Here is a 13,715-nt window from a genome sequence, read left to right on the forward strand (position 1 = left end):
TCACAAAAAGTCTTGGTATCTCACAAGTCCAGGATTTTTTTTCTGCCAGTCCAAAAGTCTCAAGTGTAAATTCATAAAAAGGCTTTATTGCCTAAATGGATTGAGGGTCTTATGTATTTAAATGAGAACTCCAGGGTCACTATTATACTGTGTCAAAATAACAAAAACTAAAAAACTATATACTTCAAAAAAATATGGCAAACGAGTACTCTCTGTTCCACAAATCTATTGTAAGCGCTTTTGTTCAACAAGGGTCTGATGAAGCTCACTGCACTTGAACGAAAGCACTTACAATAAATTTGTGGAACAGAGAGTACTCATTTGCCATCTTTTTTTGAAGTATTCACTATTATACTGTCATAAACAACATACCTGTTTATCATTTCTCCATCTTCTCTTCAAATCGTTTACCACACTGGTCTTATTTCTTCCCTCGATCTGTGCATTGTAGATGCTCCAGTCTGCTGCTGTAATCTATGCACAACCGGCACATAATAAATAATTTGGCCCTATACATGTAAGCTGAGTCTGTTTTGTACTGTACACAGCATTAATTTCTCTTAGTCCCAAGATTCCCCTGAATATGTCTTCCATGTTCAGCATCTGCAGAGTTTGACCTTTTCTGTACAACACATCCTGGTCTGTTTCCCTGTGCTGGCTGGTACCTATTATCAACAGTTTCCCACGGACATTCCTCCACTATTTCATACTATAAAACTACTGATTAGTCATCTGGCTTGTTTGCTTCCATTAACTGCAGCTTCATTTTGGCTTTGCTGTGTCACAGTATTCAGTAGCCTTCTGCAGAGGGTGTGTGGTGGAGCATGGGCAGCATCAGCTTGGCTTTGCCATGCCACAGTATTCAGTAGCCTTCTGCAGAGGGTGTGTGGTAGTGCACATGCAGCACCACTGTGGCTTTGCCATGCCAAAATATTCAGTAATCTTCTGCAGAGGGTGTGTAGTAGTACATGTGCAGCATCAATGTGGCTTTGCCATTCCACAGTACTCAGTAGCCTTCTGCAGAGGGTGTGTGGTAGTGCATGTGCAGCATCGTGTGGTAGTGCACATGCAGCATCACTGCAGCTTTGCCATACCACAGTATTCAGTAGCCTTCTGCAGAGGGTGTGTGCACATGCAGCATCAGCAGTAGCCTTCTGCAGCATGCCACAGTACTCAGTAGCCTTCTGCAGAGGGTGTGTGGTAGTGCACGTGCAGCATCACCTTGGCTTTGCCATGCCACAGTACTCAGTAGCCTTCTGCAGAGGGTGTGTGGTAGTGCACATGCTTCCAACAGAGGAGAATAAGTAGCAAGTCCTCCTGCAAGTGAGTAAGTATGTCAGCCATCAGGGGTTTGGGACATAAGCCATCAAGCAGAACACTTTGATGGCTGTTTGCATGGGGCCTGTCATGATCAGCTCTGGTCCTAAAAGAAACAAATGAGCATATTGATTTTGAGAAAGCTGACAGATGGCAGGCACTGGAGATTAGAAAAGAATATTAAACAAAGCAGAGGTTGCGTGGAATCCTAAACAAGGATGCTGAAACACTCCTGCTCAGTAATAGTGACCTTATATATATGGCTTTTACTGGAGTCCTAGATTGTCTCTTCATGACAAGTCTGAGAACTCATTCGAGCATGTGTCTGAAGAAGTCAGCCTTCCTTTTTTGCAGGCAATGCTTAATTTTCCTGATATTACCTAGGCCTACTTTTGTTTCACAAGGAAATCTGATAATAGCCATAGCCCACTGAATATCACCAGGACTGTTGACTGTTCAGTTTCCAGTTCATGGGAGCAACATGTATGGTGTTGTCTTCATCCCTAGCAATTTTAATAGCTTATTTGTTGGACATTTATATCCACAAGGACCTTTTGATATATGCTGGAAATGTAAATAACAGACCCCCATAAAAATAACCATATTCAGACCCAGTATAGGAACTTTTATAAATACAATGGAAACAGGACTGATGAGATGGAAGTCAATGATACTGTTGTAAGTTGGACAGCATTTCATAACAAACTGTATTCCCTTATGTGAATCACAGGTCATACAGTCAGTAACCACCTTATACCTCTTTGGTGGAACAAAAGGATGAGTAAGTGCTGTGAATAGGAATACACACACACACACACACACACACACACACACACACACACACACACACACACACACACACACACACACACACACACACACACACACACACACATCTGACAGTATATATAAACAGTTTTCACCAAATTTAAATTAGGGTAGCTATATATAAACTACCAGAAGGCAAACTACAAAGAATCCTTCATTAAAACCACATCCAGTACCTCATGACTTTGTATTCCTATTGTTCTAAGCTGGGAAAGGATACTGGTAAAAGTAACTCTTAAAGAAAATTGATCAGTAAACTACTGTCTCTGTTGCTCAATGATTATTTTACTTCTCAAAATCTTTGTGCTCAGAAGGATTTGGTGCATTTACATTTGTTATTTGCAAAACTTTAACTTTAGAAGTGGTACAAGCCTCAGTTTTGAAGCTCAAAGTCTGTTCTGATAAGGAACCTAGTAGCATCCAAGGCTGTTTTCTTATAAATTTATTTTATTCCCTGGTTTCAGTGTTGCATTATATGTTTCAAAGAACTTTGGAAGCACTTTATGTGCCCCACTCTGTGAACATGCAATCATAATTGCAGTCAGTAAAAAAAAAAAAAAAATGGTGTCTTACTTCAAGCTCATCAGCCTGTATCTGTTATAGGTAAATATTTATTTATTTATGTTTAGTCATTTTTTTTTTTGTGTGTGTGTGTGTGGGGGGGGGGGGGGTTATTGTGTAATGTATGCTTATTTTTTTAGAATGCAAGACCTCTATAAACATCAGCTTTCTAAAAACAGATCTTGCCAAAGCAGAGTAATAAAATGTTTTTTTCTAATTTATTTCATACTGTAGACCTGGGTCAACAGATGTAGTCTTGTTAGACTTATCTAACGTGGCTGACACTGTACTCCATAAAAGCTCACTGAAAGGCCTTGACGTTTTGTGCAGTAGTCCTATTACTATGAACTAGACAGTTAATTGGTTGAATGAGCAGGCTCACTCATTCATACTAAGGACTAATGCTTTCCTTCTGTGAAACAATTGTGTGGAGTATTCTAGAGCTCATCTTTTCCTTTTTACCATGGTTATATGTCTTTCTTTGGCTTGTCCAGCATCCATACCTCTCATCCTCTTAGCACAAGAAATCTGGACAAAGTCTAAAATAATGGGGGGACAAAGACCCTAAAACAGGGCCACATTTTACATATTGTTCTTAGAAAACTGGTAGAATAACAGGAGATATGTTAACATGCATTTTCTGAAGGATATGAAGTCTTAAACTCAAATGTATATCATTATTAAATTACTTTAATCCTCAGTGATTTCTCAGAAAACCACACATTTTATGAAGAACAGACCAAAAACATGAGACAAAAATCCGGGTAGCTGAGAGGTATGCCATCATATGATGCACTACTTTTGCAGATGATTGTGGTTGTACATCTGTACGGACTCCATGACAAAAGCACAAGACATAATCGTGAGCTTCACTTCTATAAACTCAGTGGTGTGAATAACAAGTGCAGACAAGAATACCGAACTCTCCATAATACCTCTAATGACATTAAAGGATGTTTGTGAGGGGACTTTGCCATCCATCTGCAGACCCGATCAGCTACTTGTTTATACTAACTCCAAGATCCCTGTGCCCAGCTGTAAAAGAAAGCTCCAATGTAGTTCAGACTCATACTTCTATATGCAGTTTTGTGTTCACAGAAACAGGGCTCAAACTTATGTGCATTGCATTTCTGAAGGAGCACCTTTACTGCTCTATCCTTTATGTTTATTTAGCAGTAATAGCACTTTCCCATTGAGAACAGAAAGCGTGAAGTCATTTATGTTGCTGATGTTTCAAGGCATCTATGTCATCATCAGTGATGTCACTGCTTGATGCTTTATGGGAGACAACTAATACATCTCATACATACTGGCAGAAAGTTTTCTTTTGGATCTTAGAGTCAGATGCAACACTATTATCATTAATATTATTATTCTTTGCATTACAGTATTTCATTATTGTGTATATTATTTCATTATTCTGTATGCTTAAGGATTTAAGTACAATCTGCAGAGTTATAGATGACACATTAATATAAGCTAAGCAGTCTGATGCTTTCAACATCTGTCTGAGTTTTACATTTTTAGATATGAAGTGAGAAACAGCAGCTGAGTTTTCCAGCATATGAATTGTTGCCATGCCAAATACTCACACTTTTAAATAAAATAAACACACATTTCATGATCCACAAAGGCAGCTATTAGCCTGTGGTTCTACTATATGCAACTCTGATGGCTCCTCATAGGGCAATCATTAAGTGCCATTTTGACTTTCATCGTGTAGGTCAAGAAAATAAAAGGTTCCTCTGTATACCAGAGCACTTAAAGATATCTTATTGTTACTCTACTGAAATCCTTTGTGTTTACTGCCAAATATTACATGTTATTATTACAACTAGAAAGAACATCTGTTCTGTCATTATGTATGAAAAAAAGGCAAAGAAAAAACTACTACAGATTAAATTAACCATGGTTGCATTCGTTTTTAACATAAAAGTCCAGAGTTTCTTTATGAAAATATATAATGTTACTAGCTTAAAATCAAAATAAAGTGATAATTTTAGTGTACATTTTTTTAGTTTTATCTTCAGTGCTACGTATGTTACCAAGAATAAGTGGAATAAATGACTGTTCTGATGACTACAGCCCTTGCATTTATTTATAGCACATGTATTTAACTGATTTTAACAAGCTCTCATCTGAAGTGTGAACTTCACTCTCTTCCTTATTCATTCTGTTGATTTGTTTTTAGAAAAGTGTTGGTTAATTTCTTCCAGAAAATTCTTTCTGCCGTAACTTGATATTTGACATAGAATGTTTATCCCCGCATACTTTATCGTCATTTCAATTTCCCATTTCAGGAACTATATATCTCTTCATTCTCATCCTACAGTATGTTGATTGTGGAGAACAGAATATATAACGAATTTCAAGGACTTTGTACACAAAGAGAGGCCTTGATCTGGAAGCTTAGGATGATGGCTAGATGGCGTCACACAAAATTCTAAATGTAGCTACAAGCTTAGTTGCATGTGATGCTTGTGCACAGAATCTTTTATAGTGGTTGAATACTCAGGATTTATTAAATGAAGCAATATATCCTGAACCAATCAACATTGCAATATGTATTGTAATGTAATGTTAAACTCTGCCATGACTAAGGTTAGTATAATTGTTGATAACATGATTGTCAGTTATGTGGGTCACCATGTGATACTAATCATCAGTCCCGTACATAATAGACATTTTTCTTCTTCCTATTATTATTAAATTGAATGGAACACTCCCAATGAGTAAAACCCAGTCAGAAGGGGGGGGGGGTGGAAGAAAAAATCCATAACGCAGTATCTCTAGAGCAATTACATGTTTAAGCAACACAAGATTCAGCAACAGACAGAATATTATAAAAAAACTAAATCTGAGTGAATATTGCAAAAAATGCAGTGCATGAAGAACTCTATCAATAGGTGAAATAGCACTATGAATCTAGCCTACCTATTAAGCTGTTAGTAAGTTCTAGTGCCTTTCTAATAATGTAACTTTGAAACAGAAGCATTTATTATACGTAGAATGCCCCTGGTAATTAATTTGTCCAAGGCTGGCACAGATTTATTAGGAAACATGAATAAAGTCAAACATGTGGAAAACATAGTGGAGTATATGACAAATGCAATAGGGAAATGGTTTTGTTTCCTTCCTGGCCCAGGTACTGGAAGAACTGGCTGGGAAAGGAGAGAAGTGGTGAGAGAGGTCATACTGCTTGCCCATGCCACCAATGTACTTAGGGTGAAGACCAGAGACTTGTTAGGGTAAATATACCTGCAGGGCTGTCATTGAGGGTTGCATGCCATAAATGAGCTATTGCCAATGTCATAGGTTTGTAACTAAATGGAAGTTAGATGAAAACAGAGGTATGTTTGATACTTAACAATTTACCAGACAATGTAATCAGGATCTGTGGAGTACATAGTTTGTAAATGAAAGGAAAGTATGTTGCTTTAATTTTGCTTTCTGTCTTGAGCTATTCCAGTGTTTTAAAAATGAGACAATAATAAAACTTATTGCAAAGTGGGGAACTTTTTGTGGGCTGATGTTAGCCTTCCTGGGTTTCAGTCAGAGATAACTGTAAGACTTATATTGCCAATAGAAGACAAGAAATAAATACAATGACGTTTTATAAATATTTACAAATATTTATAAATATTTACAAATATGTCGTGTTTTTAGTAGGATCATTTATATACACAAGATTTATTTAGTGTTTTTAACTGATTTTTAATAATATTTATGTATTTATGGATTATTTTATCATGTGATATTGTGTCCAGATATTAGAAGTGAATGGTTAGCAGTACCAAAAAGATTTCCATAGATCTATGTATGATGTTCCTGTGAGTAGATCCTTACTGATGTGCATTATGCATTTAGTTGTGATGACTAAAGCTTTGGCCAGTCCATGCAAAGGGAGAAAGTCATGTTGGAAAGCTGATATAGTAAAATTATTAACCAAATATAGTAATAGATGATGGTGAAGTACCTTTTCACAGACTTAGGTAAGTAACTTTAAAATTGCAGTGATCACTGGTTTGTAGTTTCTGTGTACACTTAATGAGCCTTCCTTGTATAAAGATGGAATGACAGTCCTCTTCTATAGTTAAAGGATTACTTCACCTCTGGCTACAGTTTATGATCCGGGAAATAGAGGTATAGATGGAACATTGCCTAGATCCAGGTGATGAATCCAGTTTTATGCTTTTTTTTAAACATCTTCAGGCATGGATGGCCTGGTAAACTGGTGCCATAGGTAAAAAGGCTCCATGGTGCCCCAAAACACCCCACTGCCCAACACATCATGACCTATTCATACTATCCAGATTACTTTTTTTTTCTTTTTCTCAGAGTTTGGCTTACTCTTCAATATGTTTCCTGCAGTTATTCATTCATTCATTCAACATGATCTACCTAAGCAAGACTGTACTCTGATAACTATGGAGGAAACAACTGCATTAAACCGGATTGGGGGGGGGATCTAGCTGCTCTGATGTGCATTTTGGAGACTTTTTAAAACAATCTTTTTCATCCAGTGATTGTCTGACCAAAAACCATAATCAAAGAAAGAAATTCAGTTTTACTGTTTGACTTTGCCTTTTCATGCATCCTTTCAACATATTCTACTGACCAAGACTACCCTGTAATAACTAAATTAATCTGTGACTAGGAGGAGCTGCTAGGAACCCAGAAGCCAGGGTTTATAGATGCTCTGAGTAGCTTTTTAGAGTTTTTTTTCCTTAGCTTTTGATCCATTGATGGCCTGAACAAAAACTGTGCACACAGAAAAGAAATTCAATACTGCTTTTTAATTCAGGGAAGTAATAAGTTGTATCCAAATTTTAATGCTCAGATTTAATGAAAAACAATTCACAATAAGCCAAAAAAACAAATGTTTGTAAGGATGCAAATATCATATCTGGGAATAGTACCTGCCCCCTTGCCCCTACTTCAATATGGGTCTACTTTATTTACACGGAAGTGCAAAACCGTGAATACATATGGATCGAACCATATGCAACGAACGTGCAAGCCATCGAAACTGTAAACGGAAATCTCCGCAGGTGGAGATTTCCAGTTACTTCAATGTAGTGCAATCTTAGAGTTGGTATATTTAAATTGCGGGGGGTGTGAGGGCTGCAGCCCCCACATGGGGGTGCAGGGGGGCTTGCCCCCCTGCCTACATCTTTTTTTTTGTTCTGTGTATTTTTTTCTTTATTAACTTTTGAACGTTTAAGAGTTCGATGCATATGTGTCGATCTTTATGCATTCGAACTTTTGAACATTTGAGTTAATAAAGTAGACCCCTTCAATTTAGGTAGCTACTTTCTATGTACTACCCTCTGCTGTTAAAATAGGATTAAAATTAAGGCATAAATGCCCAGTCATATTTTAAACTGCTGCTGCTGCCATCATATTTACATAAAGCATGCCTCCTCATCCCCTAACCCCTAAAGATAGTGACCTTCTTTGTACACTTCTGAGAATAGAGTGGGAAAAAAAATGAAAAAAAAAAAAACAAATTGAACATAACATATTTGCTGGCAGACCTGTATGCAAAGCACACTTATTTATTGTCCTCCAAAAGACAGCAACCTGTATATGCAGCAGATTGTGAGGAAAATGAAAAAAAATGATTACAATAATGTTTCCAACTTGTGTTGTAATTTCTAGAGACAGTGCAGTGTTCCTATACAACCTATAGTAACCCTCTGTGCACCCCTCTGAAGTTTGTGAGGAAAGTTAAAGAAATAATGAACACATCCTAGCAAAATATATAGTGACCTCTGAGGTTTGGGAATTCCAAATTTGGAGGAATATTAAAGGAATAATGATACTTCCCATCTCCCCACAAGTACAGTGACCTTTTATGTACACCTATGAGCAGGGCAGATTTTAGACTAGGTCAGGGTTCGTGGCAGAGGTGTAAAAATCCTGTTATACAGCCTCGGTGTGTAAAGACAATAATCCCCCAGAATTTCTGAAGGCCTGGGTATTCTGTGATGTATTCATCCCTTATTTATTTTTATTGTTTTTTTTGAAAGAGAGATGACTGTTAAACTGAGCAAGTGACAACACGGTCGGTTACTTTCATTCAGATAACCCCACCAAGCAGTTATAGCCACTTCTGTGTACAATTCGGACATCTGATCATGATAAAAGAGGATGACCATGTAATGTATTTTACCTTTGTCCACACAGTTGCCACACATTAAAATATTGCATGTTGCTTCAAATAACCACATTAGTTCTGCAAACCCAAGTTAATTACCCCATCGATAAAACACCCATAAGAATTGACACAGTAGTAAGGGATCTGGGATCATATTTAGACAGCAATCTGGCCTTTGGCCAACATGTAGCTATGACAGTAAACAAATCATTTTATGTCACCCATCTTATAGGTAAGGGTATAGCATCTACATCCAAGGAAATTATAGTGCCACTCTACTTGGCCCTTATTAGACCCATCGAGTACAGTGCCTGCTTTGGCATGTGCCTAACCAGACACTTACAATCACTGGAATGTCCACAAAGGTTTTGCACCAGGAGAATTCCGGGCATGAATACCTTGTTCAACACTGATCACCTAAAAGCTCTGATTTTGCATTCAGTCTCCTACAGGCTGCTGATCTTTCCTGGCTTATAGGGCTTCATCAGACCCAGCCCTGATTGATCTGGGCAGCACCACAAATACTACATCTAGGGATATCAGGTTCACTTGTGACATAAGCAGAATGCACTGGAGAGACAGATATATGTTCAAAGAATGTGCTATGGAATAGGTTCCTCATCCATGTGAAACAGAGTTCATCTCTGATCTTATTCAAAAGAAACCTTGACAAATTAATGGGAAATCATAAATTTACCCCCAGTCTTTCCCTGTGTCCTTTATGGATAGAGGCCGTCAATAAGAAAATTATTATTCTAACTAACATCCCTCCCCCCACCACAAATCCTTTAGTTACCTCCCTAATAGCATACTTCCCCATGTAGACACCCATGATACTCAGGATCCCAATGGGTTTGTGGTACATGGCTATGGTTCTCAATGCTCTAGTGGTCATTAGTCTAATAATGACCTATGAATCTGTGAAAACCAACGATATAAGCAAACAGCAGCAGGCAGCTAGTCATTTTCTTCCACAGAAGACAGCCACAGCAATTATACCTCCCCTATCTGTGCATATCAGGTGTCCAGGGAAGTAGTTCATCTTATTTTTCACAAATGCACATTAGTCCGGTTATGCAAGACAATGACTGCTTAAAATGAGCAAATGAGAAGAGGGTCAGTTACTTTCATCCTGACAAACCCCACCCCCACCCACAATGTCTGATGGCTAAGTAATATTATTTCACCTACACTGGCCATACAAACAATTTACTAAATAATAAAGTATTTGAATCTAAGTTGCTCTACATAAATCACAAATCCAGATTAGTATTACCAAAAATATCTGGTTGGTCACTGCCAGCATAACCGTAATAATAGTAATGATCTCATCTCTCCATTCCTCTCCTCTCATCTATCCAAACACATTGCAAAGCCAGAAATATTACCCAAAATATCTGGTTAATCACTGCCAGCATTATTGTAAAAATTGGAAAAACATTTCTCACCATGCCACTCATCACAACTATCCACACAAATTACAAAGTTTGAAATATTGCCCAAAAATATCGAGTTGATCACTACCAGCATTATTTACAGTAGTAGCACTTCTCTCCATAAATGTACCTCCTTATGAGGAATATTCCTCATTTTATTCGTAAAAAGTCCTTGTTCTTAGATGTTCCATATTAAAAGAGCCCATCACATATTTAACCACTCTCTGAGCTCCTCATTTGTTGTTAGCAAGGTGTTAGTAGGTGTTACGCATTTCTGCCCATTTGTTCCACATAATGATAGGTAGTGCTCTATATTTATGAATTGGAAAGTTGAGAGCTATGCTTCTCTCACCCACACTGCAGCATTCCCTTCCTTTCTGTCTTTATGAGGTCACAGATGCCCAGACAGACAAACAGACCGACAGGCAGATAGACCTCGCAATGAGAATGTAATGTAACTTAAATCCAGTCACTGAAGCCCCCTAGAGTGCTCACTGTGCCATGGGCACATTTTTTTTCTGTAGGACTACTTTGTGTACTTCTTTTATAGAGTAAATAACATTGATCAAAATAAATAAATTAATAAATGGGGCAAGTGCACCCCTACAAGAACAGTGGCTTATGCCATTGCCTAATTCGCCTATGCGTAAGGCTAGCCCTGTCTCCAGGAATGTGGGATAAGAGAATAGTTTGAAAGTGAAAGCTATAAGACAGTCTTCATGGATTCCACTCAGATTTCAGATACAAATAGCCACAAACATAGTAAACTCTTTAACTGCTTGTCTATCTCTCAGAGTTTGGTGCATAGCAATTATGACCAGATTTGCTTATCTATCAATCTATCTATCTATCTATCTATCTATCTATCTATCTATCTATCTATCTATCTATCTATCTATCTATTTCCATTTGTTAAGTGGTATATTCTAAATGAGTTTGTTTATCTTTGTAGTGAAACTACAGGAAAAAGCTCTTTGAGTATAATTACACTTTAAGTAATTATGTTAGCATAAAAACTTGACAGAGATTTACACATCAGTTATTACAACAGAACATAGTAATACAATTTATAATAAGACTTCAAAGACATGACAACATAATTATTTTGGTCATTAGTAGATGTTAAATATTCAATTAGAATGGATCATGTACAATAAAAGAGACTGGGGGAGGGTAGATGGAGATGAAAAGAAGGAGGGGAGATTAATGAAGGTGGTGGAGAAAAGGCTGTATATTAAGCAGTGTAGATAAATATAGGAAGTAGAAATGTAAGTTTAATACTTGGGGCAGAAATAAAATGTTAAGCCTGTAAAGGTATAGAATTAATCTGATGCATCATTTCTCATATTTTACATTTTGAATACTCATTTTCAACTTTAATAGGTAAGATAATCTCAACTTCAGTTCATATAGTATGAACATATACAGAGTTCAAGTATTTGGACAGAGATAGTAAGTTGAAACAAAGAACACTGTCAGTAATTAAGGTATTCTCAACTTACAGTTAATAGAGATGACATTATGCACACTTTGGAACAAGAATGCTTAGATAACATAGCCTAGGCAAAATTATATTTGTCCTCTATCTAGAAATTAGATTGACTATGTTCAGAGAGAAGGTATTAGTGAGAAGTATGCTGGGGGGACTAGCTCAGCCTAGGGGAGTGTAGGAGCAGAGTCAAGTCTTATTTAGGTTGATCTAATTAGCAGAGAGGAAAGAATTCTGTTTTATTATTAAATGAGTAGAGACTTTGGCTAGATGATTTGTGGGAGTTATATAAGCTGAGAAGATGTTCGGTAGATTGAAGTTGTCTATTAGGGTGGTAGGATGGGGATTATAACTAAAAGAAGGGCAGTTGTCAGCTTGTGAATAATGCTGTGTGGAGATAAGCTGTTTATAATACAAGTGGTGAGGCAGTTCAAGGAAAGTCAATGCCGTAAGGGCAGTACAGTGCTTGATATGGTACTGTTTGTTGGTGCCAAATTTTGCAGCTTTATTACAGCATGCTTCTGGTTATTTTTAAGTGTAGGTTAAAGATTGGTTAGGAGGAGGGTGCCATATAAGAGAGACGGGAGACAGTAGATAACGTGAAGAGTAGTTTTGGTAGTACTGCTAAGGGAGTTTTTACAACTGTAGATAATTATTTATTTTGAATGTGCCAGTCAAATTTAAGGTTGTCATCTATAATTTCTCCAAGAAGTTTTGCATGGGAAACTACATCAGTTTCAGTTTTGTTTAAAGAAAAGATGTTGAAATGTGCTTAATCAGGCATTTGTGATATGAAAAAAAAATAGCAGTACCTTTGTTTTTTTCGGATTGAGTAGTAGGTGGAAATTTAACGAACAATTTCTCAACTGAGGAAAAAGTTTCTTGGGTAATATAGAGTAGTGCAGGCGGCTTATTGGATACACATAAAAATGTGGAATTATCAGCATATTGTATACTTCTGCTGTGGTGCAGCTTTAAAGTTGTTGCCTCACAGCAAGAGGTTCTCCCATTCGATCCTCGGCTGGAGTGCGGGGAGTGCCTTCTGTGTGGAGTCTGTCCTTCCCGCGATTGGGTGGGCATTCAAAAGACATGCGTAAATGGGCGTGCCTTCGTTGAAAGTTGAACATCAAGCTGGCACCTCGGCATTCATGAAAATCTACTGCCAATCATTAGCAGACCGGAGTTCCGCTGTGGCAACCCCTAACCGGGAAAAGCCGAAAGACAACAACAACAACATCAGCGTATTGTATAACAGAGGATGGATGTGTGAAGATATAGAAGTCATTGATAAAGAAGAGGGAGTGACCAAAAAGGGGTGCATCAGTGGAGATGTGCAGGGAAGGAAAGATGGTATTCTTTCATTTTACAGTCTGGAGCCCATCAGTTAAATAGCTACTGAACCGCTGCAATGAAGAATGGGATAGTTCAAGTTGAGCCTTTTGTACATGAGTTTAGGGTGAGAAACTGTACTGAAGGCTTTTGTCAAGTCAAAGAATGGGGGGAGACAAGTTTGTCTCATTCCCTGTATTTGTAGTGTCAGTGAGTGATAATGGGATAGTAGTTGTAAAGTGTGTTGAGCAAAGGCCATGCTGGGTGGATGTTAAGAGCTGTTCTTGTAGGAGATAGTAAGGCAGTTGTTTATGAATAAATCTTTTTAAAATGTTTTGAGAGAGGTGATAATATTGCAATAGGTTGGAAGCTGGAGACATCAGCAAAGGTGTCATTTTTATGAAGAGAGATAATATAAGATTTTTTCCATAATGAGGGTACATAGGATCCTGCTACTGATCTACTGATAAGGACAGAGACTGGATATGCTATGGCATCTGCAACTATCTTTAGGTATTAAGGTAGGAGGCTGTCAGCTGTAAGGGAGCAAAATTTGAGTTTAAGTAGAAGTTTGTTTGTTTTTTATCATTGATAT

Source organism: Protopterus annectens, chromosome 5.part0, assembly GCF_019279795.1.
Source record: "Protopterus annectens isolate FY-2018-M chromosome 5.part0, PAN1.0, whole genome shotgun sequence".
Classification (NCBI taxonomy): Eukaryota; Metazoa; Chordata; order Ceratodontiformes; family Protopteridae; genus Protopterus; species Protopterus annectens.